The sequence below is a fragment of the Triturus cristatus genome, chromosome 4_1 (assembly GCF_964204655.1).
Source record: "Triturus cristatus chromosome 4_1, aTriCri1.1, whole genome shotgun sequence".
NCBI lineage: Eukaryota > Metazoa > Chordata > Amphibia > Caudata > Salamandridae > Triturus > Triturus cristatus.
Window position 1 is genome coordinate 294,537,453 of NC_140585.1, and position 27,829 is coordinate 294,565,281.

The following is a 27,829-nucleotide window of genomic DNA, read 5'->3' on the forward strand; positions in this document are numbered from 1 at the left end:
CTTCGTCCCCGAGCTTGCAGTCTTTTTCTAAACCAGAGATTTCCCATTCAAATCAATTGAGCGCCCGAATGCTCAAAAGCACCCTGCACCCAGCCGTCCGAGTGGCCCTGGCAGTGCAACCTCTACATCTATCTACTTCCCCACTTGCCCTGGATAAGTGACCAGGAGCCTAGCTCCCACAGCCACGTGGCCTGCTAGTCAGCAGCCACCAACCAAGGCCCCCCTACCTCTCATAGGATAACATTGGGCCTAACTCTCTCTGCACCCGGCCGCCCTTGTGCCGCTGAGGGTGAACCAACTGTACCTACCTGACCCTGGGAGACGCCTGAGTCTATGCCCAGAACCTTAACTCTGCCAGTCGAGTACTTACCTTTAAACCGATAACTCAATCTTCTCCATAGGGTAACATTGACTGGTTTTTCCTGAAATTTCTTCCAAGTGTGGACTTTTCAAAACTTAAAATATTCACCAAAAATCAGCCGAGTAACGAAAACGAAAATACTCACCTGCTATTAGGTGAGCTCCCAGTGCTGGATCTTGGTGCCCAGCACTGACTCTGAAAAATACTTACAACTGTACTTACCAGTAACCCAATTTTCTCCCGTAGGAAATCATTGACTGTTTTTCTGTGAAATTTCTTCTAAGTGTCAATTTCTGCAAACTTTAAATATTCTTTAAAAATCGTATAATTTCTGAAAACGTAATTACTTACCTGTTTTGGATAAAGGTCCCAGTACTGAGTCTAGGCACCCAGTACTGGATTACAAAAGTAACGAGAACATACTATACCTGCAACTTGAATTTTCTGCCATAGGGAATCTTAGACTGTTTTCTATGAAATATTTTCTGTCAGCTTTTAAAATAGCAAAATATTGTCTAAAAATCATCACAGTAATTAAGTCGACTTTTATCACTTGATTCCAAGTACTGACCCAGGACTGAATCTAGGATCACGTCCTGGAAATCCAAAAGTAATCCTAAAAGTAATCTGTTGCAAATAAATTGAAACTTCCATTGAGCTCAATGCATTATTGTGTTTAAAATGTTGTTGCCTATTGCAACCACTTGTAACTTTCTACAAAAGTCAATTGCATATTGCAAAAGTATTTATATAAAGCATCTCATTCTGAGAAAGTATATTTTAATACCTATTGTTGGTTCTAAAATAAAACAAGCATATATTTTTTGTAGATAAACCATTGGCCTAGAGTTCAGTTATTGAGTGTGTGAGACCATTTGCTGACTGAGTGTGTGCAACAAATGCTTTACACTGTCCTCTGATACTGCCTTACTGCTCGACCAAGCTACCACTTTAGAGAGTAAGGTTATATCTAACTTTAGCCTCTGCCAAACCTCTGGGGACTGTGGACTCTGTACACCCTGTACCTATTTGGGAACAGTATATACAGAGCCACTTTCTCACACTGCAGTTCTCCAATATAGGTCTGTCAAGATCATTACTCAATCTACCTTGATTTGGCACAGTATAAAATAAGTCAAGAAGTCTCCTATGAAAAGATATGCAAATCTGTTCGAATCACTTTCCCTAGTCAGGGGACCCACTAGCTGGAAGGGGCAGGGAGGACCAAAATAGCTCATCGGTATAGAACACTGCATGAGCAGCTGATTTTGAGGTGGTAGAAGATAGAGTAATCCAACTGGACCTCAATAAACGGTTTCCTAATGTGCAATAGCCCCTGACCACCTCTGACGCAAAAGTGTAATCTCATACCTTTGCAGAATCAGGCATGCTTTCACCTGTTCAAGCTGAACTGACATTGGTCTTCTTGGCCAGCAGGAGTTCCTCTCTTGCAGCTGTTGAGGCTAGAGAACAGAATGACGTGTATTCATTCTTTATGGTAACTCTTCTAGCCCTCCCACTCCATACCACTTTAAAACTTCCGAAGTTGCAGACGAGTTCCATCATTGTGACCCATGCTATTTTTCTCAATATTGGCTGGCTCGGCATAACAAGGGATGCCTACAGGACAGCCTAAATTGTGCCAGCAAGCTTCTACAGGGAGTCACTGGCAGATAAAGAGAAACTCAGCCCTAACCTGGCTCTTCTCTCTCACTCTCACTCTCCTTTCCCTTCTGTCCCTCGACCTGTCTCTCACTCTCTAAATACTAGTATTTATGTTGTATTCACTTCCCCGTCACAATCTTTCCGACCCTGCTTCCTCTCTCCCTTCAATCAGTTCAACCCTCTTTTTTACTTTAGGAAACTCCACATCTTTTTTAAAGGCCCTTCCCATATTCACACTGCTTCTTGATAAGACATTTTTTTCCTTTCTTTGAAGGATAGTGAAATAGATTTTCTTGAAACATGGTTGGTAAACCATCAATTCATTCCACCTTACTTTATCATTATCCTTACTTATGGAATGCATTTCATCATTAGGACAGCTGCAGTGTTTGCCGGGCAAGGTGGCGTGTGCCTGTTGTCCTAGTTACTTGGGAGGCAGAGGCTTGTGGATTGCTTGAGCCCAGGGGTTCTGGGCTGCACTCAGCTGTGTTGATCAGGTGTCCATGCTGCATTGGGCATCAATATGGTGTTCTAGAGGGAGCTCTAGAATTTCAGGTTGTGTAACGAGAGGTGCACCGACCCAGGCTGGAAATAGAGCAGGCCAAAGCTTCCATGCCCATTGGTAGCAGGACAGCACCTGTGAGCAGTACGTGTTAAACAGCCTGAGCAAAATAGTGAGACCTAGCCTTTCTTTTTTGACTCAAATGTGAAAGTTTTGATTTTTACAAGGTGTAATAAATTATGTTCCCAAAACCAAATCTTTGTTTTCCTTTTGATATTTTTCCAGGAAATATGATGAACATTTGAACTGGGCCACGCATTTCAGCATAGCAGACAATTCTCCAGAATTGAGACATATTGCAACAACAAGCTAGCAGGCGGAGAGGACTGAAAACTCAGTGCAACCTAGAATAAATGGCTGTGTGATTTTCAGCAAGGATGACTCAAATGCATTCTTCCTTTTAGAGCACCTGTAGGATTAAACTGATCTGTCAAGTACAAAAGCATCCTTCATAGAGCAACTTAGAAATGCGCTTGCTGGCCCTTCTGCTGCATTTCTACGTCCAGCTCTAATTCATTTTTTGATTAGCCCTCATTCTTTTCATATGTGAATGAGAAGGAGAAATTACAGGGCCCTTCACTCTTTGAGCGAAACATGAAAAGACTGAGGGCTGTGCAACTCCCAAACGTTGGAGCCTCTGGCCTGTCGACCCTCGAACCTGCTCCTGCTCCAACCCGGCATCTCTTGTGGCCAGCAACCTCACAAACCCTGGAGGACCTGGCTACCTTTTGACTCTAAACCCCTGGGACTCCCATGAGTAGAGGCTCTACTCAAATCTACTTCTAATCCCTGGCAGCAGCCCGGAACCGCGAACCCTTCACACTCTGCACCCACCAAGCCTGGCCTGTGCCAGAGTGAACAAAGACCACAAGGATGACCCCACGGCGACTGTGACCCCGAGTCCGGCACCCAAGGACCTCCCTCGACACTCCTGAAGAAGCCTGCAGCCTCAGAACCAGGTGCCCCCCCAACCGCGATCAACAGAGGGTAAGATTTCCCGACACCAAAAGGTACCCCTGCACCCGGCGCTCCGCGGCCCCCTGTGCCCAATCCCGGGGTACCTACCTATCCTCCAACTACCCAAATTACCTCTCGAAGTGGTGGTGGCACCTGAAGAATCTTCGTCCCCGAGCTTGCAGTCTTTTTCTAAACCAGAGATTTCCCATTTAAATCAATTGAGCGCCCGAATGCTCAAAAGCACCCTGCACCCAGCCGTCCGAGTGGCCCTGGCAGTGCAACCTCTACATCTATCTACTTCCCCACTTGCCCTGGATAAGTGACCAGGAGCCCAGCTCCCACAGCCACGTGGCCTGCTAGTCAGCAGCCACCAACCAAGGCCCCCCTACCTCTCATAGGATAACATTGGGCCTAACTCTCTCTGCACCCGGCCGCCCTTGTGCCGCTGAGGGTGAACCAACTGTACCTACCTGACCCTGGGAGACGCCTGAGTCTATGCCCAGAACCTTAACTCTGCCAGTCGAGTACTTACCTTTAAACCGATAACTCAATCTTCTCCATAGGGTAACATTGACTGGTTTTTCCTGAAATTTCTTCCAAGTGTGGACTTTTCAAAACTTAAAATATTCACCAAAAATCAGCCGAGTAACGAAAACGAAAATACTCACCTGCTATTAGGTGAGCTCCCAGTGCTGGATCTTGGTGCCCAGCACTGACTCTGAAAAATACTTACAACTGTACTTACCAGTAACCCAATTTTCTCCCGTAGGAAATCATTGACTGTTTTTCTGTGAAATTTCTTCTAAGTGTCAATTTTCTGCAAACTTTAAATATTCTTTAAAAATCATATAATTTCTGAAAACGTAATTACTTACCTGTTTTGGGTAAAGGTCCCAGTACTGAGTCTAGGCACCCAGTACTGGATTACAAAAGTAAGGAGAACATACTATACCTGCAACTTGAATTTTCTGCCATAGGGAATCTTAGACTGTTTTCTATGAAATATTTTCTGTCAGCTTTTAAAATAGCAAAATATTGTCTAAAAATCATCACAGTAATTAAGTCGACTTTTATCACTTGATTCCAAGTACTGACCCAGGACTGAATCTAGGATCCAGTCCTGGAAATCCAAAAGTAATCTGTTGCAAATAACTTGAAACTTCCATTGAGCTCAATGCATTATTGTGTTTAAAATGTTGTTGCCTATTGCAACCATTTGTAACTTTCTACAAAACTCAATTGCATATTGCAAAAGTATTTATATAAAGCATCTCATTCTGAGAAAGTATATTTTAATACCTATTGTTGGTTCTAAAATAAAACAAGCATATATGTTTTTGTAGATAAACCATTGGCCTAGAGTTCAGTTATTGAGTGTGTGAGACCATTTGCTGACTGAGTGTGTGCAACAAATGCTTTACACTGTCCTCTGATACTGCCTTACTGCTCGACCAAGCTACCACTTTAGAGAGTAAGGTTATATCTAACTTTAGCCTCTGCCAAACCTCTGGGGACTGTGGACTCTGTACACCCTGTACCTATTTGGGAACAGTATATACAGAGCCACTTTCTCACACTGCAGTTCTCCAATATAGGTCTGTCAAGATCATTACTCAATCTACCTTGATTTGGCACAGTATAAAATAAGTCAAGAAGTCTCCTATGAAAAGATATGCAAATCTGTTCAAATCACTTTCCCTAGTCAGGGGACCCACTAGCTGGAAGGGGCAGAGAGGACCAAAATAGCTCATCGGTATAGAACACTGCATGAGCAGCTGATTTTGAGGTGGTAGAAGATAGAGTAATCCAACTGGACCTCAATAAACGGTTTCCTAATGTGCAATAGCCCCTGACCACCTCTGACGCAAAAGTGTAATCTCATACCTTTGCAGAATCAGGCATGCTTTCACCTGTTCAAGCTGAACTGACATTGGTCTTCTTGGCCAGCAGGAGTTCCTCTCTTGCAGCTGTTGAGGCTAGAGAACAGAATGACGTGTATTCATTCTTTATGGTAACTCTTCTAGCCCTCCCACTCCATACTACTTTAAAACTTCCGATGTTGCAGACGAGTTCCATCATTGTGACCCATGCTATTTTTCTCAATATTGGCTGGCTCGGCATAACAAGGGATGCCTACAGGACAGCCTAAATTGTGCCGGCAAGCTTCTACAGGGAGTCACTGGCAGATAAAGAGAAACTCAGCCCTAACCTGGCTCTTCTCTCTCACTCTCACTCTCCTTTCCCTTCTGTCCCTCTACCTGTCTCTCACTCTCTAAATACTAGTATTTATGTTGTATTCACTTCCCCGTCACAATCTTTCCGACCCTACTTCCTCTCTCCCTTCAATCAGTTCAACCCTCTTTTTTACTTTAGGAAACTCCACATCTTTTTTAAAGGCCCTTCCCATATTCACACTGCTTCTTGATAAGACATTTTTTTCCTTTCTTTGAAGGATAGTGAAATTGATTTTCTTGAAACATGGTTGGTAAACCATCAATTCATTCCACCTTACTTTATCATTATCCTTACTTATGGAATGCATTTCATCATTAGGACAGCTGCAGTGTTTGCCGGGCAAGGTGGCGTGTGCCTGTTGTCCTAGTTACTTGGGAGGCAGAGGCTTGTGGATTGCTTGAGCTCAGGGGTTCTGGGCTGCACTCAGCTGTGTTGATCAGGTGTCCATGCTGCATTGGGCATCAATATGGTGTTCTAGAGGGAGCTCTAGAATTTCAGGTTGTGTAACGAGAGGTGCACCGACCCAGGCTGGAAACAGAGCAGGCCAAAGCTTCCATGCCCATTGGTAGCAGAACAGCACCTGTGAGCAGTACGTGTAAAACAGCCTGAGCAAAATAGTGACACCTAGCCTCTCTTTTTTGACTCAAATGTGAAAGTTTTGATTTTTACAAGGTGTAATAAATTATTTTCCCAAAACCAAATCTTTGTTTTCCTTTTGATATTTTTCCAGGAAATATGATGAACATTTGAACTGGGCCACGCATTTCAGCATAGCAGACAATTCTCCAGAATTGAGACATATTGCAACAACAAGCTAGCAGGCGGAGAGGACTGAAAACTCAGTGCAACCTAGAATAAATGGCTGTGTGATTTTCAGCAAGGATGACTCAAATGCATTCTTCCTTTTAGAGCACCTGTAGGATTAAACTGATCTGTCAAGTACAAAAGCATCCTTCATAGAGCAACTTAGAAATGCGCTTGCTGGCCCTTCTGCTGCATTTCTACGTCCAGCTCTAATTCATTTTTTGATTAGCCTTCATTCTTTTCATATGTGAATGAGAAGGAGAAATTACAGGGCCCTTCACTCTTTGAGCGAAACATGAAAAGACTGAGGGCTGTGCAACTCCCAAACGTTGGAGCCTCTGGCCTGTCGACCCTCGAACCTGCTCCTGCTCCAACCCGGCATCTCTTGTGGCCAGCAACCTCACAAACCCTGGAGGACCTGGCTACCTTTTGACTCTAAACCCCTGGGACTCCCATGAGTAGAGGCTCTACTCAAATCTACTTCTAATCCCTGGCAGCAGCCCGGAACCGCGAACCCTTCACACTCTGCACCCACCAAGCCTGGCCTGTGCCAGAGTGAACAAAGACCACAAGGACGACCCCACGGCGACTGTGACCCCGAGTCCGGCACCCAAGGACCTCCCTCGACACTCCTGAAGAAGCCTGCAGCCTCAGAACCAGGTGCCCCCCCAACCGCGATCAACAGAGGGTAAGATTTCCCGACACCAAAAGGTACCCCTGCACCCGGCGCTCCGCGGCCCCCTGTGCCCAATCCCGGGGTACCTACCTATCTTCCAACTACCCAACTTACCTCTCGAAGTGGTGGTGGCACCTGAAGAATCTTCGTCCCCGAGCTTGCAGTCTTTTTCTAAACCAGAGATTTCCCATTCAAATCAATTGAGCGCCCGAATGCTCAAAAGCACCCTGCACCCAGCCGTCCGAGTGGCCCTGGCAGTGCAACCTCTACATCTATCTACTTCCCCACTTGCCCTGGATAAGTGACCAGGAGCCCAGCTCCCACAGCCACGTGGCCTGCTAGTCAGCAGCCACCAACCAAGGCCACCCTACCTCTCATAGGATAACATTGGGCCTAACTCTCTCTGCACCCGGCCGCCCTTGTGCCGCTGAGGGTGAACCAACTGTACCTACCTGACCCTGGGAGACGCCTGAGTCTATGCCCAGAACCTTAACTCTGCCAGTCGAGTACTTACCTTTAAACCGATAACTCAATCTTCTCCATAGGGTAACATTGACTGGTTTTTCCTGAAATTTCTTCCAAGTGTGGACTTTTCAAAACTTAAAATATTCACCAAAATTCAGCCGAGTAACGAAAACGAAAATACTCACCTGCTATTAGGTGAGCTCCCAGTGCTGGATCTTGGTGCCCAGCACTGACTCTGAAAAATACTTACAACTGTACTTACCAGTAACCCAATTTTCTCCCGTAGGAAATCATTGACTGTTTTTCTGTGAAATTTCTTCTGTGTCAATTTCTGCAAACTTTAAATATTCTTTAAAAATCGTATAATTTCTGAAAACGTAATTACTTACCTGTTTTGGATAAAGGTCCCAGTACTGAGTCTAGGCACCCAGTACTGGATTACAAAAGTAACGAGAACATACTATATCTGCAACTTGAATTTTCTGCCATAGGGAATCTTAGACTGTTTTCTATGAAATATTTTCTGTCAACTTTTAAAATAGCAAAATATTGTCTAAAAATCATCACAGTAATTAAGTCGACTTTTATCACTTGATTCCAAGTACTGACCCAGGACTGAATCTAGGATCCAGTCCTGGAAATCCAAAAGTAATCCTAAAAGTAATCTGTTGCAAATAACTTGAAACTTCCATTGAGCTCAATGCATTATTGTGTTTAAAATGTTGTTGCCTATTGCAACTACTTGTAACTTTCTACAAAAGTCAATTGCATATTGCAAAAGTATTTATATAAAGCATCTCATTCTGAGAAAGTATATTTTAATACCTATTGTTGGTTCTAAAATAAAACAAGCATATATTTTTTGTAGATAAACCATTGGCCTAGAGTTCAGTTATTGAGTGTGTGAGACCATTTGCTGACTGAGTGTGTGCAACAAATGCTTTACACTGTCCTCTGATACTGCCTTACTGCTCAACCAAGCTACCACTTTAGAGAGTAAGGTTATATCTAACTTTAGCCTCTGCCAAACCTCTGGGGACTGTGGACTCTGTACACCCTGTACCTATTTGGGAACAGTATATACAGAGCCACTTTCCCACACTGCAGTTCTCCAATATAGGTCTGTCAAGATCATTACTCAATCTACCTTGATTTGGCACAGTATAAAATAGGTCAAGAAGTCTCCTATGAAAAGATATGCAAATCTGTTCGAATCACTTTCCCTAGTCAGGGGACCCACTAGCTGGAAGGGGCAGGGAGGACCAAAATAGCTCATCGGTATAGAACACTGCATGAGCAGCTGATTTTGAGGTGGTAGAAGATAGAGTAATCCAACTGGACCTCAATAAACGGTTTCCTAATGTGCAATAGCCCCTGACCACCTCTGACGCAAAAGTGTAATCTCATACCTTTGCAGAATCAGGCATGCTTTCACCTGTTCAAGCTGAACTGACATTGGTCTTCTTGGCCAGCAGGAGTTCCTCTCTTGCAGCTGTTGAGGCTAGAGAACAGAATGACGTGTATTCATTCTTTATGGTAACTCTTCTAGCCCTCCCACTCCATACTACTTTAAAACTTCCGATGTTGCAGACGAGTTCCATCATTGTGACCCATGCTATTTTTCTCAATATTGGCTGGCTCGGCATAACAAGGGAAGCCTACAGGACAGCCTAAATTGTGCCGGCAAGCTTCTACAGGGAGTCACTGGCAGATAAAGAGAAACTCAGCCCTAACCTGGCTCTTCTCTCTCACTCTCCTTTCCCTTCTGTCCCTCTACCTGTCTCTCACTCTCTAAATACTAGTATTTATGTTGTATTCACTTCCCCGTCACAATCTTTCCGACCCTACTTCCTCTCTCCCTTCAATCAGTTCAACCCTCTTTTTTACTTTAGGAAACTCCACATCTTTTTTAAAGGCCCTTCCCATATTCACACTGCTTCTTGATAAGACATTTTTTTCCTTTCTTTGAAGGATAGTGAAATTGATTTTCTTGAAACATGGTTGGTAAACCATCAATTCATTCCACCTTACTTTATCATTATCCTTACTAATGGAATGCATTTCATCATTAGGACAGCTGCAGTGTTTGCCGGGCAAGGTGGCGTGTGCATGTTGTCCTAGTTACTTGGGAGGCAGAGGCTTGTGGATTGATTGAGCTCAGGGGTTCTGGGCTGCACTCAGCTGTGTTGATCAGGTGTCCATGCTGCATTGGGCATCAATATGGTGTTCTAGAGGGAGCTCTAGAATTTCAGGTTGTGTAACGAGAGGTGCACCGACCCAGGCTGGAAACAGAGCAGGCCAAAGCTTCCATGCCCATTGGTAGCAGAACAGCACCTGTGAGCAGTACGTGTAAAACAGCCTGAGCAAAATAGTGAGACCTAGCCTCTCTTTTTTGACTCAAATGTGAAAGTTTTGATTTTTACAAGCTGTAATAAATTATTTTCCCAAAACCAAATCTTTGTTTTCCTTTTGATATTTTTCCAGGAAATATGATGAACATTTGAACTGGGCCACGCATTTCAGCATAGCAGACAATTCTCCAGAATTGAGACATATTGCAACAACAAGCTAGCAGGCGGAGAGGACTGAAAACTCAGTGCAACCTAGAATAAATGGCTGTGTGATTTTCAGCAAGGATGACTCAAATGCATTCTTCCTTTTAGAGCACCTGTAGGATTAAACTGATCTGTCAAGTACAAAAGCATCCTTCATAGAGCAACTTAGAAATGCGCTTTCTGGCCCTTCTGCTGCATTTCTACGTCCAGCTCTAATTCATTTTTTGATTAGCCCTCATTCTTTTCATATGTGAATGAGAAGGAGAAATTACAGGGCCCTTCACTCTTTGAGCGAAACATGAAAAGACTGAGGGCTGTGCAACTCCCAAACGTTGGAGCCTCTGGCCTGTCGACCCTCGAACCTGCTCCTGCTCCAACCCGGCATCTCTTGTGGCCAGCAACCTCACAAACCCTGGAGGACCTGGCTACCTTTTGACTCTAAACCCCTGGGACTCCCATGAGTAGAGGCTCTACTCAAATCTACTTCTAATCCCTGGCAGCAGCCCGGAACCGCGAACCCTTCACACTCTGCACCCACCAAGCCTGGCCTGTGCCAGAGTGAACAAAGACCACAAGGACGACCCCACGGCGACTGTGACCCCGAGTCCGGCACCCAAGGACCTCCCTCGACACTCCTGAAGAAGTCCTCAGCCTCAGAACCAGGTGCCCCCCCAACCGCGATCAACAGAGGGTAAGATTTCCCGACACCAAAAGGTACCCCTGCACCCGGCGCTCCGCGGCCCCCTGTGCCCAATCCCGGGGTACCTACCTATCCTCCAACTACCCAACTTACCTCTCGAAGTGGTGGTGGCACCTGAAGAATCTTCGTCCCCGAGCTTGCAGTCTTTTTCTAAACCAGAGATTTCCCATTCAAATCAATTGAGCGCCCGAATGCTCAAAAGCACCCTGCACCCAGCCGTCCGAGTGGCCCTGGCAGTGCAACCTCTACATCTATCTACTTCCCCACTTGCTCTGGATAAGTGACCAGGAGCCCAGCTCCCACAGCCACGTGGCCTGCTAGTCAGCAGCCACCAACCAAGGCCCCCCTACCTCTCATAGGATAACATTGGGCCTAACTCTCTCTGCACCCGGCCGCCCTTGTGCCGCTGAGGGTGAACCAACTGTACCTACCTGACCCTGGGAGACGCCTGAGTCTATGCCCAGAACCTTAACTCTGCCAGTCGAGTACTTACCTTTAAACCGATAACTCAATCATCTCCATAGGGTAACATTGACTGGTTTTTCCTGAAATTTCTTCCAAGTGTGGACTTTTCAAAACTTAAAATATTCACCAAAAATCAGCCGAGTAACGAAAACGAAAATACTCACCTGCTATTAGGTGAGCTCCCAGTGCTGGATCTTGGTGCCCAGCACTGACTCTGAAAAATACTTACAACTGTACTTACCAGTAACCCAATTTTCTCCCGTAGGAAATCATTGACTGTTTTTCTGTGAAATTTCTTCTAAGTGTCAATTTCTGCAAACTTTAAATATTCTTTAAAAATCGTATAATTTCTGAAAACGTAATTACTTACCTGTTTTGGATAAAGGTCCCAGTACTGAGTCTAGGCACCCAGTACTGGATTACAAAAGTAACGAGAACATACTATACCTGCAACTTGAATTTTCTGCCATAGGGAATCTTAGACTGTTTTCTATGAAATATTTTCTGTCAGCTTTTAAAATAGCAAAATATTGTCTAAAAATCATCACAGTAATTAAGTCGACTTTTATCACTTGATTCCAAGTACTGACCCAGGACTAAATCTAGGATCCAGTCCTGGAAATCCAAAAGTAATCCTAAAAGTAATCTGTTGCAAATAACTTGAAACTTCCATTGAGCTCAATGCATTATTGTGTTTAAAATGTTGTTGCCTATTGCAACCACTTGTAACTTTCTACAAAACTCAATTGCATATTGCAAAAGTATTTATATAAAGCATCTCATTCTGAGAAAGTATATTTTAATACCTATTGTTGGTTCTAAAATAAAACAAGCATATATTTTTTTGTAGATAAACCATTGGCCTAGAGTTCAGTTATTGAGTGTGTGAGACCATTTGCTGACTGAGTGTGTGCAACAAATGCTTTACACTGTCCTCTGATACTGCCTTACTGCTCGACCAAGCTACCACTTTAGAGAGTAAGGTTATATCTAACTTTAGCCTCTGCCAAACCTCTGGGGACTGTGGACTCTGTACACCCTGTACCTATTTGGGAACAGTATATACAGAGCCACTTTCTCACACTGCAGTTCTCCAATATAGGTCTGTCAAGATCATTACTCAATCTACCTTGATTTGGCACAGTATAAAATAAGTCAAGAAGTCTCCTATGAAAAGATATGCAAATCTGTTTGAATCACTTTCCCTAGTCAGGGGACCCACTAGCTGGAAGGGGCAGGGAGGACCAAAATAACTCATCGGTATAGAACACTGCATGAGCAGCTGATTTTGAGGTGGTAGAAGATAGAGTAATCCAACTGGACCTCAATAAACGGTTTCCTAATGTGCAATAGCCCCTGACCACCTCTGACGCAAAAGTGTAATCTCATACCTTTGCAGAATCAGGCATGCTTTCACCTGTTCAAGCTGAACTGACATAGGTCTTCTTGGCCAGCAGGAGTTCCTCTCTTGCAGCTGTTGAGGCTAGAGAACAGAATGACGTGTATTCATTCTTTATGGTAACTCTTCTAGCCCTCCCACTCCATACTACTTTAAAACTTCCGATGTTGCAGACGAGTTCCATCATTGTGACCCATGCTATTTTTCTCAATATTGGCTGGCTCGGCATAACAAGGGATGCCTACAGGACAGCCTAAATTGTGCCGGCAAGCTTCTACAGGGAGTCACTGGCAGATAAAGAGAAACTCAGCCCTAACCTGGCTCTTCTCTCTCACTCTCACTCTCCTTTCCCTTCTGTCCCTCTACCTGTCTCTCACTCTCTAAATACTAGTATTTATGTTGTATTCACTTCCCCGTCACAATCTTTCCGACCCTACTTCCTCTCTCCCTTCAATCAGTTCAACCCTCTTTTTTACTTTAGGAAACTCCACATCTTTTTTAAAGGCCCTTCCCATATTCAAACTGCTTCTTGATAAGACATTTTTTTCCTTTCTTTGAAGGGTAGTGAAATTGATTTTCTTGAAACATGGTTGGTAAACCATCAATTCATTCCACCTTACTTTATCATTATCCTTACTTATGGAATGCATTTCATCATTAGGACAGCTGCAGTGTTTGCCGGGCAAGGTGGCGTGTGCCTGTTGTCCTAGTTACTTGGGAGGCAGAGGCTTGTGGATTGCTTGAGCCCAGGGGTTCTGGGCTGCACTCAGCTGTGTTGATCAGGTGTCCATGCTGCATTGGGCATCAATATGGTGTTCTAGAGGGAGCTCTAGAATTTCAGGTTGTGTAACGAGAGGTGCACCGACCCAGGCTGGAAACAGAGCAGGCCAAAGCTTCCATGCCCATTGGTAGCAGGACAGCACCTGTGAGCAGTACGTGTTAAACAGCCTGAGCAAAATAGTGAGACCTAGCCTCTCTTTTTTGACTCAAATGTGAAAGTTTTGATTTTTACAAGGTGTAATAAATTATTTTCCCAAAACCAAATCTTTGTTTTCCTTTTGATATTTTTCCAGGAAATATGATGAACATTTGAACTGGGCCACGCATTTCAGCATAGCAGACAATTCTCCAGAATTGAGACATATTGCAACAACAAGCTAGCAGGCGGAGAGGACTGAAAACTCAGTGCAACCTAGAATAAATGGCTGTGTGATTTTCAGCAAGGATGACTCAAATGCATTCTTCCTTTTAGAGCACCTGTAGGATTAAACTGATCTGTCAAGTACAAAAGCATCCTTCATAGAGCAACTTAGAAATGCGCTTGCTGGCCCTTCTGCTGCATTTCTACGTCCAGCTCTAATTCATTTTTTGATTAGCCCTCATTCTTTTCATATGTGAATGAGAAGGAGAAATTACAGGGCCCTTCACTCTTTGAGCGAAACATGAAAAGACTGAGGGCTGTGCAACTCCCAAACGTTGGAGCCTCTGGCCTGTCGACCCTCGAACCTGCTCCTGCTCCAACCCGGCATCTCTTGTGGCCAGCAACCTCACAAACCCTGGAGGACCTGGCTACCTTTTGACTCTAAACCCCTGGGACTCCCATGAGTAGAGGCTCTACTCAAATCTACTTCTAATCCCTGGCAGCAGCCCGGAACCGCGAACCCTTCACACTCTGCACCCACCAAGCCTGGCCTGTGCCAGAGTGAACAAAGACCACAAGGATGACCCCACGGCGACTGTGACCCCGAGTCCGGCACCCAAGGACCTCCCTCGACACTCCTGAAGAAGCCTGCAGCCTCAGAACCAGGTGCCCCCCCAACCGCGATCAACAGAGGGTAAGATTTCCCGACACCAAAAGGTACCCCTGCACCCGGCGCTCCGCGGCCCCCTGTGCCCAATCCCGGGGTACCTACCTATCCTCCAACTACCCAACTTACCTCTCGAAGTGGTGGTGGCACCTGAAGAATCTTCGTCCCCGAGCTTGCAGTCTTTTTCTAAACCAGAGATTTCCCATTCAAATCAATTGAGCGCCCAAGTGCTCAAAAGCACCCTGCACCCAGCCGTCCGAGTGGCCCTGGCAGTGCAACCTCTACATCTATCTACTTCCCCACTTGCCCTGGATAAGTGACCAGGAGCCCAGCTCCCACAGCCACGTGGCCTGCTAGTCAGCAGCCACCAACCAAGGCCCCCCTACCTCTCATAGGATAACATTGGGCCTAACTCTCTCTGCACCCGGCCGCCCTTGTGCCGCTGAGGGTGAACCAACTGTACCTACCTGACCCTGGGAGATGCCTGAGTCTATGCCCAGAACCTTAACTCTGCCAGTCGAGTACTTACCTTTAAACCGATAACTCAATCTTCTCCATAGGGTAACATTGACTGGTTTTTCCTGAAATTTCTTCCAAGTGTGGACTTTTCAAAACTTAAAATATTCACCAAAAATCAGCCGAGTAACGAAAACGAAAATACTCACCTGCTATTAGGTGAGCTCCCAGTGCTGGATCTTGGTGCCCAGCACTGACTCTGAAAAATACTTACAACTGTACTTACCAGTAACCCAATTTTCTCCCGTAGGAAATCATTGACTGTTTTTCTGTAAAATTTCTTCTAAGTGTCAATTTCTGCAAACTTTAAATATTCTTTAAAAATCGTATAATTTCTGAAAACGTAATTACTTACCTGTTTTGGGTAAAGGTCCCAGTACTGAGTCTAGGCACCCAGTACTGGATTACAAAAGTAACGAGAACATACTATACCTGCAACTTGAATTTTCTGCCATAGGGAATCTTAGACTGTTTTCTATGAAATATTTTCTGTCAGCTTTTAAAATAGCAAAATATTGTCTAAAAATCATCACAGTAATTAAGTCGACTTTTATCACTTGATGCCAAGTACTGACCCAGGACTGAATCTAGGATCCAGTCCTGGAAATCCAAAAGTAATCCTAAAAGTAATCTGTTGCAAATAACTTGAAACTTCCATTGAGCTCAATGCATTATTGTGTTTAAAATGTTGTTGCCTATTGCAACCACTTGTAACTTTCTACAAAAGTCAATTGCATATTGCAAAAGTATTTATATAAAGCGTCTCATTCTGAGAAAGTATATTTTAATACCTATTGTTGATTCTAAAATAAAACAAGCATATATTTTTTGTAGATAAACCATTGGCCTAGAGTTCAGTTATTGAGTGTGTGAGACCATTTGCTGACTGAGTGTGTGCAACAAATGCTTTACACTGTCCTCTGATACTGCCTTACTGCTCGACCAAGCTACCACTTTAGAGAGTAAGGTTATATCTAACTTTAGCCTCTGCCAAACCTCTGGGGACTGTGGACTCTGTACACCCTGTACCTATTTGGGAACAGTATATACAGAGCCACTTTCTCACACTGCAGTTCTCCAATATAGGTCTGTCAAGATCATTACTCAATCTACCTTGATTTGGCACAGTATAAAATAAGTCAAGAAGTCTCCTATGAAAAGATATGCAAATCTGTTCGAATCACTTTCCCTAGTCAGGGTACCCACTAGCTGGAAGGGGCAGGGAGGACCAAAATAGCTCATCGGTATAGAACACTGCATGAGCAGCTGATTTTGAGGTGGTAGAAGATAGAGTAATCCAACTGGACCACAATAAACGGTTTCCTAATGTGCAATAGCCCCTGACCACCTCTGACGCAAAAGTGTAATCTCATACTTTTGCAGAATCAGGCATGCTTTCACCTGTTCAAGCTGAACTGACATTGGTCTTCTTGGCCAGCAGGAGTTCCTCTCTTGCAGCTGTTGAGGCTAGAGAACAGAATGACGTGTATTCATTCTTTATGGTAACTCTTCTAGCCCGCCCACTCCATACCACTTTAAAACTTCCGAAGTTGCAGACGAGTTCCATCATTGTGACCCATGCTATTTTTCTCAATATTGGCTGGCTCGGCATAACAAGGGATGCCTACAGGACAGCCTAAATTGTGCCAGCAAGCTTCTACAGGGAGTCACTGGCAGATAAAGAGAAACTCAGCCCTAACCTGGCTCTTCTCTCTCACTCTCACTCTCCTTTCCCTTCTGTCCCTCTACCTGTCTCTCACTCTCTAAATACTAGTATTTATGTTGTATTCACTTCCCCGTCACAATCTTTCCGACCCTACTTCCTCTCTCCCTTCAATCAGTTCAACCCTCTTTTTTACTTTAGGAAACTCCACATCTTTTTTAAAGGCCCTTCCCATATTCACACTGCTTCTTGATAAGACATTTTTTTCCTTTCTTTGAAGGATAGTGAAATTGATTTTCTTGAAACATGGTTGGTAAACCATCAATTCATTCCACCTTACTTTATCATTATCCTTACTTATGGAATGCATTTCATCATTAGGACAGCTGCAGTGTTTGCCGGGCAAGGTGGCATGTGCCTGTTGTCCTAGTTACTTGGGAGGCAGAGGCTTGTGGATTGCTTGAGCTCACGGGTTCTGGGCTGCACTCAGCTGTGTTGATCAGGTGTCCATGCTGCATTGGGCATCAATATGGTGTTCTAGAGGGAGCTCTAGAATTTCAGGTTGTGTAACGAGAGGTGCACTGACCCAGGCTGGAAACAGAGCAGGCCAAAGCTTCCATGCCCATTGGTAGCAGGACAGCACCTGTGAGCAGTACGTGTAAAACAGCCTGAGCAAAATAGTGAGACCTAGCCTCTCTTTTTTGACTCAAATGTGAAAGTTTTGATTTTTACATGGTGTAATAAATTATTTTCCCAAAACCAAATCTTTGTTTTCCTTTTGATATTTTTCCAGGAAATATGATGAACATTTGAACTGGGCCACGCATTTCAGCATAGCAGACAATTCTCCAGAATTGAGACATATTGCAACAACAAGCTAGCAGGCGGAGAGGACTGAAAACTCAGTGCAACCTAGAATAAATGGCTGTGTGATTTTCAGCAAGGATGACTCAAATGCATTCTTCCTTTTAGAGCACCTGTAGGATTAAACTGATCTGTCAAGTACAAAAGCATCCTTCATAGAGCAACTTAGAAATGCGCTTGCTGGCCCTTCTGCTGCATTTCTACGTCCAGCTCTAATTCATTTTTTGATTAGCCCTCATTCTTTTCATATGTGAATGAGAAGGAGAAATTACAGGGCCCTTCACTCTTTGAGCGAAACATGAAAAGACTGAGGGCTGTGCAACTCCCAAACGTTGGAGCCTCTGGCCTGTCGACCCTCGAACCTGCTCCTGCTCCAACCCGGCATCTCTTGTGGCCAGCAACCTCACAAACCCTGGAGGACCTGGCTACCTTTTGACTCTAAACCCCTGGGACTCCCATGAGTAGAGGCTCTACTCAAATCTACTTCTAATCCCTGGCAGCAGCCCGGAACCGCGAACCCTTCACACTCTGCACCCACCAAGCCTGGCCTGTGCCAGAGTGAACAAAGACCACAAGGATGACCCCACGGCGACTGTGACCCCGAGTCCGGCACCCAAGGACCTCCCTCGACACTCCTGAAGAAGCCTGCAGCCTCAGAACCAGGTGCCCCCCCAACCGCGATCAACAGAGGGTAAGATTTCCCGACACCAAAAGGTACCCCTGCACCCGGCGCTCCGCGGCCCCCTGTGCCCAATCCGGGGGTACCTACCTATCCTCCAACTACCCAACTTACCTCTCGAAGTGGTGGTGGCACCTGAAGAATCTTCGTCCCCGAGCTTGCAGTCTTTTTCTAAACCAGAGATTTCCCATTCAAATCAATTGAGCGCCCGAATGCTCAAAAGCACCCTGCACCCCGCCGTCCGTGTGGCCCTGGCAGTGCAACCTCTACATCTATCTACTTCCCCACTTGCCCTGGATAAGTGACCAGGAGCCCAGCTCCCACAGCCACGTGGCCTGCTAGTCAGCAGCCACCAACCAAGGCCCCCCTACCTCTCATAGGATAACATTGGGCCTAACTCTCTCTGCACCCGGCCGCCCTTGTGCCGCTGAGGGTGAACCAACTGTACCTACCTGACCCTGGGAGACACCTGAGTCTATGCCCAGAACCTTAACTCTGCCAGTCGAGTACTTACCTTTAAACCGATAACTCAATCTTCTCCATAGGGTAACATTGACTGGTTTTTCCTGAAATTTCTTCCAAGTGTGGACTTTTCAAAACTTAAAATATTCACCAAAAATCAGCCGAGTAACGAAAACGAAAATACTCACCTGCTATTAGGTGAGCTCCCAGTGCTGGATCTTGGTGCCCAGCACTGACTCTGAAAAATACTTACAACTGTACTTACCAGTAACCCAATTTTCTCCCGTAGGAAATCATTGACTGTTTTTCTGTGAAATTTCTTCTGTGTCAATTTCTGCAAACTTTAAATATTCTTTAAAAATCGTATAATTTCTGAAAACGTAATTACTTACCTGTTTTGGATAAAGGTCCCAGTACTGAGTCTAGGCACCCAGTACTGGATTACAAAAGTAACGAGAACATACTATATCTGCAACTTGAATTTTCTGCCATAGGGAATCTTAGACTGTTTTCTATGAAATATTTTCTGTCAACTTTTAAAATAGCAAAATATTGTCTAAAAATCATCACAGTAATTAAGTCGACTTTTATCACTTGATTCCAAGTACTGACCCAGGACTGAATCTAGGATCCAGTCCTGGAAATCCAAAAGTAATCCTAAAAGTAATCTGTTGCAAATAACTTGAAACTTCCATTGAGCTCAATGCATTATTGTGTTTAAAATGTTGTTGCCTATTGCAACTACTTGTAACTTTCTACAAAAGTCAATTGCATATTGCAAAAGTATTTATATAAAGCATCTCATTCTGAGAAAGTATATTTTAATACCTATTGTTGGTTCTAAAATAAAACAAGCATATATTTTTTGTAGATAAACCATTGGCCTAGAGTTCAGTTATTGAGTGTGTGAGACCATTTGCTGACTGAGTGTGTGCAACAAATGCTTTACACTGTCCTCTGATACTGCCTTACTGCTCGACCAAGCTACCACTTTAGAGAGTAAGGTTATATCTAACTTTAGCCTCTGCCAAACCTCTGGGGACTGTGGACTCTGTACACCCTGTACCTATTTGGGAACAGTATATACAGAGCCACTTTCCCACACTGCAGTTCTCCAATATAGGTCTGTCAAGATCATTACTCAATCTACCTTGATTTGGCACAGTATAAAATAGGTCAAGAAGTCTCCTATGAAAAGATATGCAAATCTGTTCGAATCACTTTCCCTAGTCAGGGGACCCACTAGCTGGAAGGGGCAGGGAGGACCAAAATAGCTCATCGGTATAGAAAACTGCATGAGCAGCTGATTTTGAGGTGGTAGAAGATAGAGTAATCCAACTGGACCTCAATAAACGGTTTCCTAATGTGCAATAGCCCCTGACCACCTCTGACGCAAAAGTGTAATCTCATACCTTTGCAGAATCAGGCATGCTTTCACCTGTTCAAGCTGAACTGACATTGGTCTTCTTGGCCAGCAGGAGTTCCTCTCTTGCAGCTGTTGAGGCTAGAGAACAGAATGACGTGTATTCATTCTTTATGGTAACTCTTCTAGCCCTCCCACTCCATACTACTTTAAAACTTCCGATGTTGCAGACAAGTTCCATCATTGTGACCCATGCTATTTTTCTCAATATTGGCTGGCTCGGCATAACAAGGGAAGCCTACAGGACAGCCTAAATTGTGCCGGCAAGCTTCTACAGGGAGTCACTGGCAGATAAAGAGAAACTCAGCCCTAACCTGGCTCTTCTCTCTCACTCTCCTTTCCCTTCTGTCCCTCTACCTGTCTCTCACTCTCTAAATACTAGTATTTATGTTGTATTCACTTCCCCGTCACAATCTTTCCGACCCTACTTCCTCTCTCCCTTCAATCAGTTCAACCCTCTTTTTTACTTTAGGAAACTCCACATCTTTTTTAAAGGCCCTTCCCATATTCACACTGCTTCTTGATAAGACATTTTTTTCCTTTCTTTGAAGGATAGTGAAATTGATTTTCTTGAAACATGGTTGGTAAACCATCAATTCATTCCACCTTACTTTATCATTATCCTTACTAATGGAATGCATTTCATCATTAGGACAGCTGCAGTGTTTGCCGGGCAAGGTGGCGTGTGCATGTTGTCCTAGTTACTTGGGAGGCAGAGGCTTGTGGATTGATTGAGCTCAGGGGTTCTGGGCTGCACTCAGCTGTGTTGATCAGGTGTCCATGCTGCATTGGGCATCAATATGGTGTTCTAGAGGGAGCTCTAGAATTTCAGGTTGTGTAACGAGAGGTGCACCGACCCAGGCTGGAAACAGAGCAGGCCAAAGCTTCCATGCCCATTGGTAGCAGAACAGCATCTGTGAGCAGTACGTGTAAAACAGCCTGAGCAAAATAGTGAGACCTAGCCTCTCTTTTTTGACTCAAATGTGAAAGTTTTGATTTTTACAAGCTGTAATAAATTATTTTCCCAAAACCAAATCTTTGTTTTCCTTTTGATATTTTTCCAGGAAATATGATGAACATTTGAACTGGGCCACGCATTTCAGCATAGCAGACAATTCTCCAGAATTGAGACATATTGCAACAACAAGCTAGCAGGCGGAGAGGACTGAAAACTCAGTGCAACCTAGAATAAATGGCTGTGTGATTTTCAGCAAGGATGACTCAAATGCATTCTTCCTTTTAGAGCACCTGTAGGATTAAACTGATCTGTCAAGTACAAAAGCATCCTTCATAGAGCAACTTAGAAATGCGCTTTCTGGCCCTTCTGCTGCATTTCTACGTCCAGCTCTAATTCATTTTTTGATTAGCCCTCATTCTTTTCATATGTGAATGAGAAGGAGAAATTACAGGGCCCTTCACTCTTTGAGCGAAACATGAAAAGACTGAGGGCTGTGCAACTCCCAAACGTTGGAGCTTCTGGCCTGTCGACCCTCGAACCTGCTCCGGCTCCAACCCGGCATCTCTTGTGGCCAGCAACCTCACAAACCCTGGAGGACCTGGCTACCTTTTGACTCTAAACCCCTGGGACTCCCATGAGTAGAGGCTCTACTCAAATCTACTTCTAATCCCTGGCAGCAGCCCGGAACCGCGAACCCTTCACACTCTGCACCCACCAAGCCTGGCCTGTGCCAGAGTGAACAAAGACCACAAGGACGACCCCACGGCGACTGTGACCCCGAGTCCGGCACCCAAGGACCTCCCTCGACACTCCTGAAGAAGTCCTCAGCCTCAGAACCAGGTGCCCCCCCAACCGCGATCAACAGAGGGTAAGATTTCCCGACACCAAAAGGTACCCCTGCACCCGGCGCTCCGCGGCCCCCTGTGCCCAATCCCGGGGTACCTACCTATCCTCCAACTACCCAACTTACCTCTCGAAGTGGTGGTGGCACCTGAAGAATCTTCGTCCCCGAGCTTGCAGTCTTTTTCTAAACCAGAGATTTCCCATTCAAATCAATTGAGCGCCCGAATGCTCAAAAGCACCCTGCACCCAGCCGTCCGAGTGGCCCTGGCAGTGCAACCTCTACATCTATCTACTTCCCCACTTGCTCTGGATAAGTGACCAGGAGCCCAGCTCCCACAGCCACGTGGCCTGCTAGTCAGCAGCCACCAACCAAGGCCCCCCTACCTCTCATAGGATAACATTGGGCCTAACTCTCTCTGCACCCGGCCGCCCTTGTGCCGCTGAGGGTGAACCAACTGTACCTACCTGACCCTGGGAGACGCCTGAGTCTATGCCCAGAACCTTAACTCTGCCAGTCGAGTACTTACCTTTAAACCGATAACGCAATCATCTCCATAGGGTAACATTGACTGGTTTTTCCTGAAATTTCTTCCAAGTGTGGACTTTTCAAAACTTAAAATATTCACCAAAAATCAGCCGAGTAACGAAAACGAAAATACTCACCTGCTATTAGGTGAGCTCCCAGTGCTGGATCTTGGTGCCCAGCACTGACTCTGAAAAATACTTACAACTGTACTTACCAGTAACCCAATTTTCTCCCGTAGGAAATCATTGACTGTTTTTCTGTGAAATTTCTTCTAAGTGTCAATTTCTGCAAACTTTAAATATTCTTTAAAAATCGTATAATTTCTGAAAACGTAATTACTTACCTGTTTTGGATAAAGGTCCCAGTACTGAGTCTAGGCACCCAGTACTGGATTACAAAAGTAACGAGAACATACTATACCTGCAACTTGAATTTTCTGCCATAGGGAATCTTAGACTGTTTTCTATGAAATATTTTCTGTCAACTTTTAAAATAGCAAAATATTGTCTAAAAATCATCACAGTAATTAAGTCGACTTTTATCACTTGATTCCAAGTACTGACCCAGGACTGAATCTAGGATCCAGTCCTGGAAATCCAAAAGTAATCCTAAAAGTAATCTGTTGCAAATAACTTGAAACTTCCATTGAGCTCAATGCATTATTGTGTTTAAAATGTTGTTGCCTATTGCAACCACTTGTAACTTTCTACAAAACTCAATTGCATATTGCAAAAGTATTTATATAAAGCATCTCATTCTGAGAAAGTATATTTTAATACCTATTGTTGGTTCTAAAATAAAACAAGCATATATTTTTTTGTAGATAAACCATTGGCCTAGAGTTCAGTTATTGAGTGTGTGAGACCATTTGCTGACTGAGTGTGTGCAACAAATGCTTTACACTGTCCTCTGATACTGCCTTACTGCTCGACCAAGCTACCACTTTAGAGAGTAAGGTTATATCTAACTTTAGCCTCTGCCAAACCTCTGGGGACTGTGGACTCTGTACACCCTGTACCTATTTGGGAACAGTATATACAGAGCCACTTTCTCACACTGCAGTTCTCCAATATAGGTCTGTCAAGATCATTACTCAATCTACCTTGATTTGGCACAGTATAAAATAAGTCAAGAAGTCTCCTATGAAAAGATATGCAAATCTGTTTGAATCACTTTCCCTAGTCAGGGGACCCACTAGCTGGAAGGGGCAGGGAGGACCAAAATAACTCATCGGTATAGAACACTGCATGAGCAGCTGATTTTGAGGTGGTAGAAGATAGAGTAATCCAACTGGACCTCAATAAACGGTTTCCTAATGTGCAATAGCCCCTGACCACCTCTGACGCAAAAGTGTAATCTCATACCTTTGCAGAATCAGGCATGCTTTCACCTGTTCAAGCTGAACTGACATAGGTCTTCTTGGCCAGCAGGAGTTCCTCTCTTGCAGCTGTTGAGGCTAGAGAACAGAATGACGTGTATTCATTCTTTATGGTAACTCTTCTAGCCCTCCCACTCCATACTACTTTAAAACTTCCGATGTTGCAGACGAGTTCCATCATTGTGACCCATGCTATTTTTCTCAATATTGGCTGGCTCGGCATAACAAGGGATGCCTACAGGACAGCCTAAATTGTGCCGGCAAGCTTCTACAGGGAGTCACTGGCAGATAAAGAGAAACTCAGCCCTAACCTGGCTCTTCTCTCTCACTCTCACTCTCCTTTCCCTTCTGTCCCTCTACCTGTCTCTCACTCTCTAAATACTAGTATTTATGTTGTATTCACTTCCCCGTCACAATCTTTCCGACCCTACTTCCTCTCTCCCTTCAATCAGTTCAACCCTCTTTTTTACTTTAGGAAACTCCACATCTTTTTTAAAGGCCCTTCCCATATTCACACTGCTTCTTGATAAGACATTTTTTTCCTTTCTTTGAAGGGTAGTGAAATTGATTTTCTTGAAACATGGTTGGGAAACCATCAATTCATTCCACCTTACTTTATCATTATCCTTACTTATGGAATGCATTTCATCATTAGGACAGCTGCAGTGTTTGCCGGGCAAGGTGGCGTGTGCCTGTTGTCCTAGTTACTTGGGAGGCAGAGGCTTGTGGATTGCTTGAGCCCAGGGGTTCTGGGCTGCACTCAGCTGTGTTGATCAGGTGTCCATGCTGCATTGGGCATCAATATGGTGTTCTAGAGGGAGCTCTAGAATTTCAGGTTGTGTAACGAGAGGTGCACCGACCCAGGCTGGAAACAGAGCAGGCCAAAGCTTCCATGCCCATTGGTAGCAGGACAGCACCTGTGAGCAGTACGTGTTAAACAGCCTGAGCAAAATAGTGAGACCTAGCCTCTCTTTTTTGACTCAAATGTGAAAGTTTTGATTTTTACAAGGTGTAATAAATTATTTTCCCAAAACCAAATCTTTGTTTTCCTTTTGATATTTTTCCAGGAAATATGATGAACATTTGAACTGGGCCACGCATTTCAGCATAGCAGACAATTCTCCAGAATTGAGACATATTGCAACAACAAGCTAGCAGGCGGAGAGGACTGAAAACTCAGTGCAACCTAGAATAAATGGCTGTGTGATTTTCAGCAAGGATGATTCAAATGCATTCTTCCTTTTAGAGCACCTGTAGGATTAAACTGATCTGTCAAGTACAAAAGCATCCTTCATAGAACAACTTAGAAATGCGCTTGCTGGCCCTTCTGCTGCATTTCTACGTCCAGCTCTAATTCATTTTTTGATTAGCCCTCATTCTTTTCATATGTGAATGAGAAGGAGAAATTACAGGGCCCTTCACTCTTTGAGCGAAACATGAAAAGACTGAGGGCTGTGCAACTCCCAAACGTTGGAGCCTCTGGCCTGTCGACCCTCGAACCTGCTCCTGCTCCAACCCGGCATCTCTTGTGGCCAGCAACCTCACAAACCCTGGAGGACCTGGCTACCTTTTGACTCTAAACCCCTGGGACTCCCATGAGTAGAGGCTCTACTCAAATCTACTTCTAATCCCTGGCAGCAGCCCGGAACCGCGACCCCTTCTCACTCTGCACCCACCAAGCCTGGCCTGTGCCAGAGTGAACAAAGACCACAAGGATGACCCCACGGCGACTGTGACCCCGAGTCCGGCACCCAAGGACCTCCCTCGACACTCCTGAAGAAGCCTGCAGCCTCAGAACCAGGTGCCCCCCCAACCGCGATCAACAGAGGGTAAGATTTCCCGACACCAAAAGGTACCCCTGCACCCGGCGCTCCGCGGCCCCCTGTGCCCAATCCCGGGGTACCTACCTATCCTCCAACTACCCAACTTACCTCTCGAAGTGGTGGTGGCACCTGAAGAATCTTCGTCCCCGAGCTTGCAGTCTTTTTCTAAACCAGAGATTTCCCATTCAAATCAATTGAGCGCCCAAATGCTCAAAAGCACCCTGCACCCAGCCGTCCGAGTGGCCCTGGCAGTGCAACCTCTACATCTATCTACTTCCCCACTTGCCCTGGATAAGTGACCAGGAGCCCAGCTCCCACAGCCACGTGGCCTGCTAGTCAGCAGCCACCAACCAAGGCCCCCCTACCTCTCATAGGATAACATTGGGCCTAACTCTCTCTGCACCCGGCCGCCCTTGTGCCGCTGAGGGTGAACCAACTGTACCTACCTGACCCTGGGAGACGCCTGAGTCTATGCCCAGAACCTTAACTCTGCCAGTCGAGTACTTACCTTTAAACCGATAACTCAATCTTCTCCATAGGGTAACATTGACTGGTTTTTCCTGAAATTTCTTCCAAGTGTGGACTTTTCAAAACTTAAAATATTCACCAAAAATCAGCCGAGTAACGAAAACGAAAATACTCACCTGCTATTAGGTGAGCTCCCAGTGCTGGATCTTGGTGCCCAGCACTGACTCTGAAAAATACTTACAACTGTACTTACCAGTAACCCAATTTTCTCCCGTAGGAAATCATTGACTGTTTTTCTGTAAAATTTCTTCTAAGTGTCAATTTCTGCAAACTTTAAATATTCTTTAAAAATCGTATAATTTCTGAAAACGTAATTACTTACCTGTTTTGGGTAAAGGTCCCAGTACTGAGTCTAGGCACCCAGTACTGGATTACAAAAGTAACGAGAACATACTATACCTGCAACTTGAATTTTCTGCCATAGGGAATCTTAGACTGTTTTCTATGAAATATTTTCTGTCAGCTTTTAAAATAGCAAAATATTGTCTAAAAATCATCACAGTAATTAAGTCGACTTTTATCACTTGATGCCAAGTACTGACCCAGGACTGAATCTAGGATCCAGTCCTGGAAATCCAAAAGTAATCCTAAAAGTAATCTGTTGCAAATAACTTGAAACTTCCATTGAGCTCAATGCATTATTGTGTTTAAAATGTTGTTGCCTATTGCAACCACTTGTAACTTTCTACAAAAGTCAATTGCATATTGCAAAAGTATTTATATAAAGCGTCTCATTCTGAGAAAGTATATTTTAATACCTATTGTTGATTCTAAAATAAAACAAGCATATATTTTTTGTAGATAAACCATTGGCCTAGAGTTCAGTTATTGAGTGTGTGAGACCATTTGCTGACTGAGTGTATGCAACAAATGCTTTACACTGTCCTCTGATACTGCCTTACTGCTCGACCAAGCTACCACTTTAGAGAGTAAGGTTATATCTAACTTTAGCCTCTGCCAAACCTCTGGGGACTGTGGACTCTGTACACCCTGTACCTATTTGGGAACAGTATATACAGAGCCACTTTCTCACACTGCAGTTCTCCAATATAGGTCTGTCAAGATCATTACTCAATCTACCTTGATTTGGCACAGTATAAAATAAGTCAAGAAGTCTCCTATGAAAAGATATGCAAATCTGTTCGAATCACTTTCCCTAGTCAGGGTACCCACTAGCTGGAAGGGGCAGGGAGGACCAAAATAGCTCATCGGTATAGAACACTGCATGAGCAGCTGATTTTGAGGTGGTAGAAGATAGAGTAATCCAACTGGACCACAATAAACGGTTTCCTAATGTGCAATAGCCCCTGACCACCTCTGACGCAAAAGTGTAATCTCATACTTTTGCAGAATCAGGCATGCTTTCACCTGTTCAAGCTGAACTGACATTGGTCTTCTTGGCCAGCAGGAGTTCCTCTCTTGCAGCTGTTGAGGCTAGAGAACAGAATGACGTGTATTCATTCTTTATGGTAACTCTTCTAGCCCTCCCACTCCATACCACTTTAAAACTTCCG

General features: G+C 44.5%; 7 non-coding genes across 7 annotated transcripts; all 7 read left to right on the forward strand.

The window, feature by feature from the left end:
- The first annotated feature begins 2,417 nt into the window (after window positions 1-2,417).
- LOC146854529 (signal recognition particle RNA) lies at window positions 2,418-2,717 on the forward strand. The gene has a single exon (XR_014981611.1).
- A 3,397-nt stretch (window positions 2,718-6,114) lies between these two features.
- Window positions 6,115-6,414, forward strand: LOC146854530 (signal recognition particle RNA). The gene has a single exon (XR_014959324.1).
- Window positions 6,415-9,813: 3,399 nt separating this feature from the next.
- LOC146854531 (signal recognition particle RNA) lies at window positions 9,814-10,113 on the forward strand. Its single transcript, XR_014981717.1, has one exon.
- Window positions 10,114-13,521: 3,408 nt separating this feature from the next.
- LOC146854532 (signal recognition particle RNA) lies at window positions 13,522-13,821 on the forward strand. Its single transcript, XR_014959284.1, has one exon.
- A 3,407-nt stretch (window positions 13,822-17,228) lies between these two features.
- LOC146854533 (signal recognition particle RNA) lies at window positions 17,229-17,528 on the forward strand. Its single transcript, XR_014981673.1, has one exon.
- A 3,399-nt stretch (window positions 17,529-20,927) lies between these two features.
- On the forward strand, window positions 20,928-21,227 carry LOC146854534 (signal recognition particle RNA). Its single transcript, XR_014981741.1, has one exon.
- Window positions 21,228-24,635: 3,408 nt separating this feature from the next.
- On the forward strand, window positions 24,636-24,935 carry LOC146854535 (signal recognition particle RNA). Its single transcript, XR_014959285.1, has one exon.
- Window positions 24,936-27,829: the final 2,894 nt, after the last annotated feature.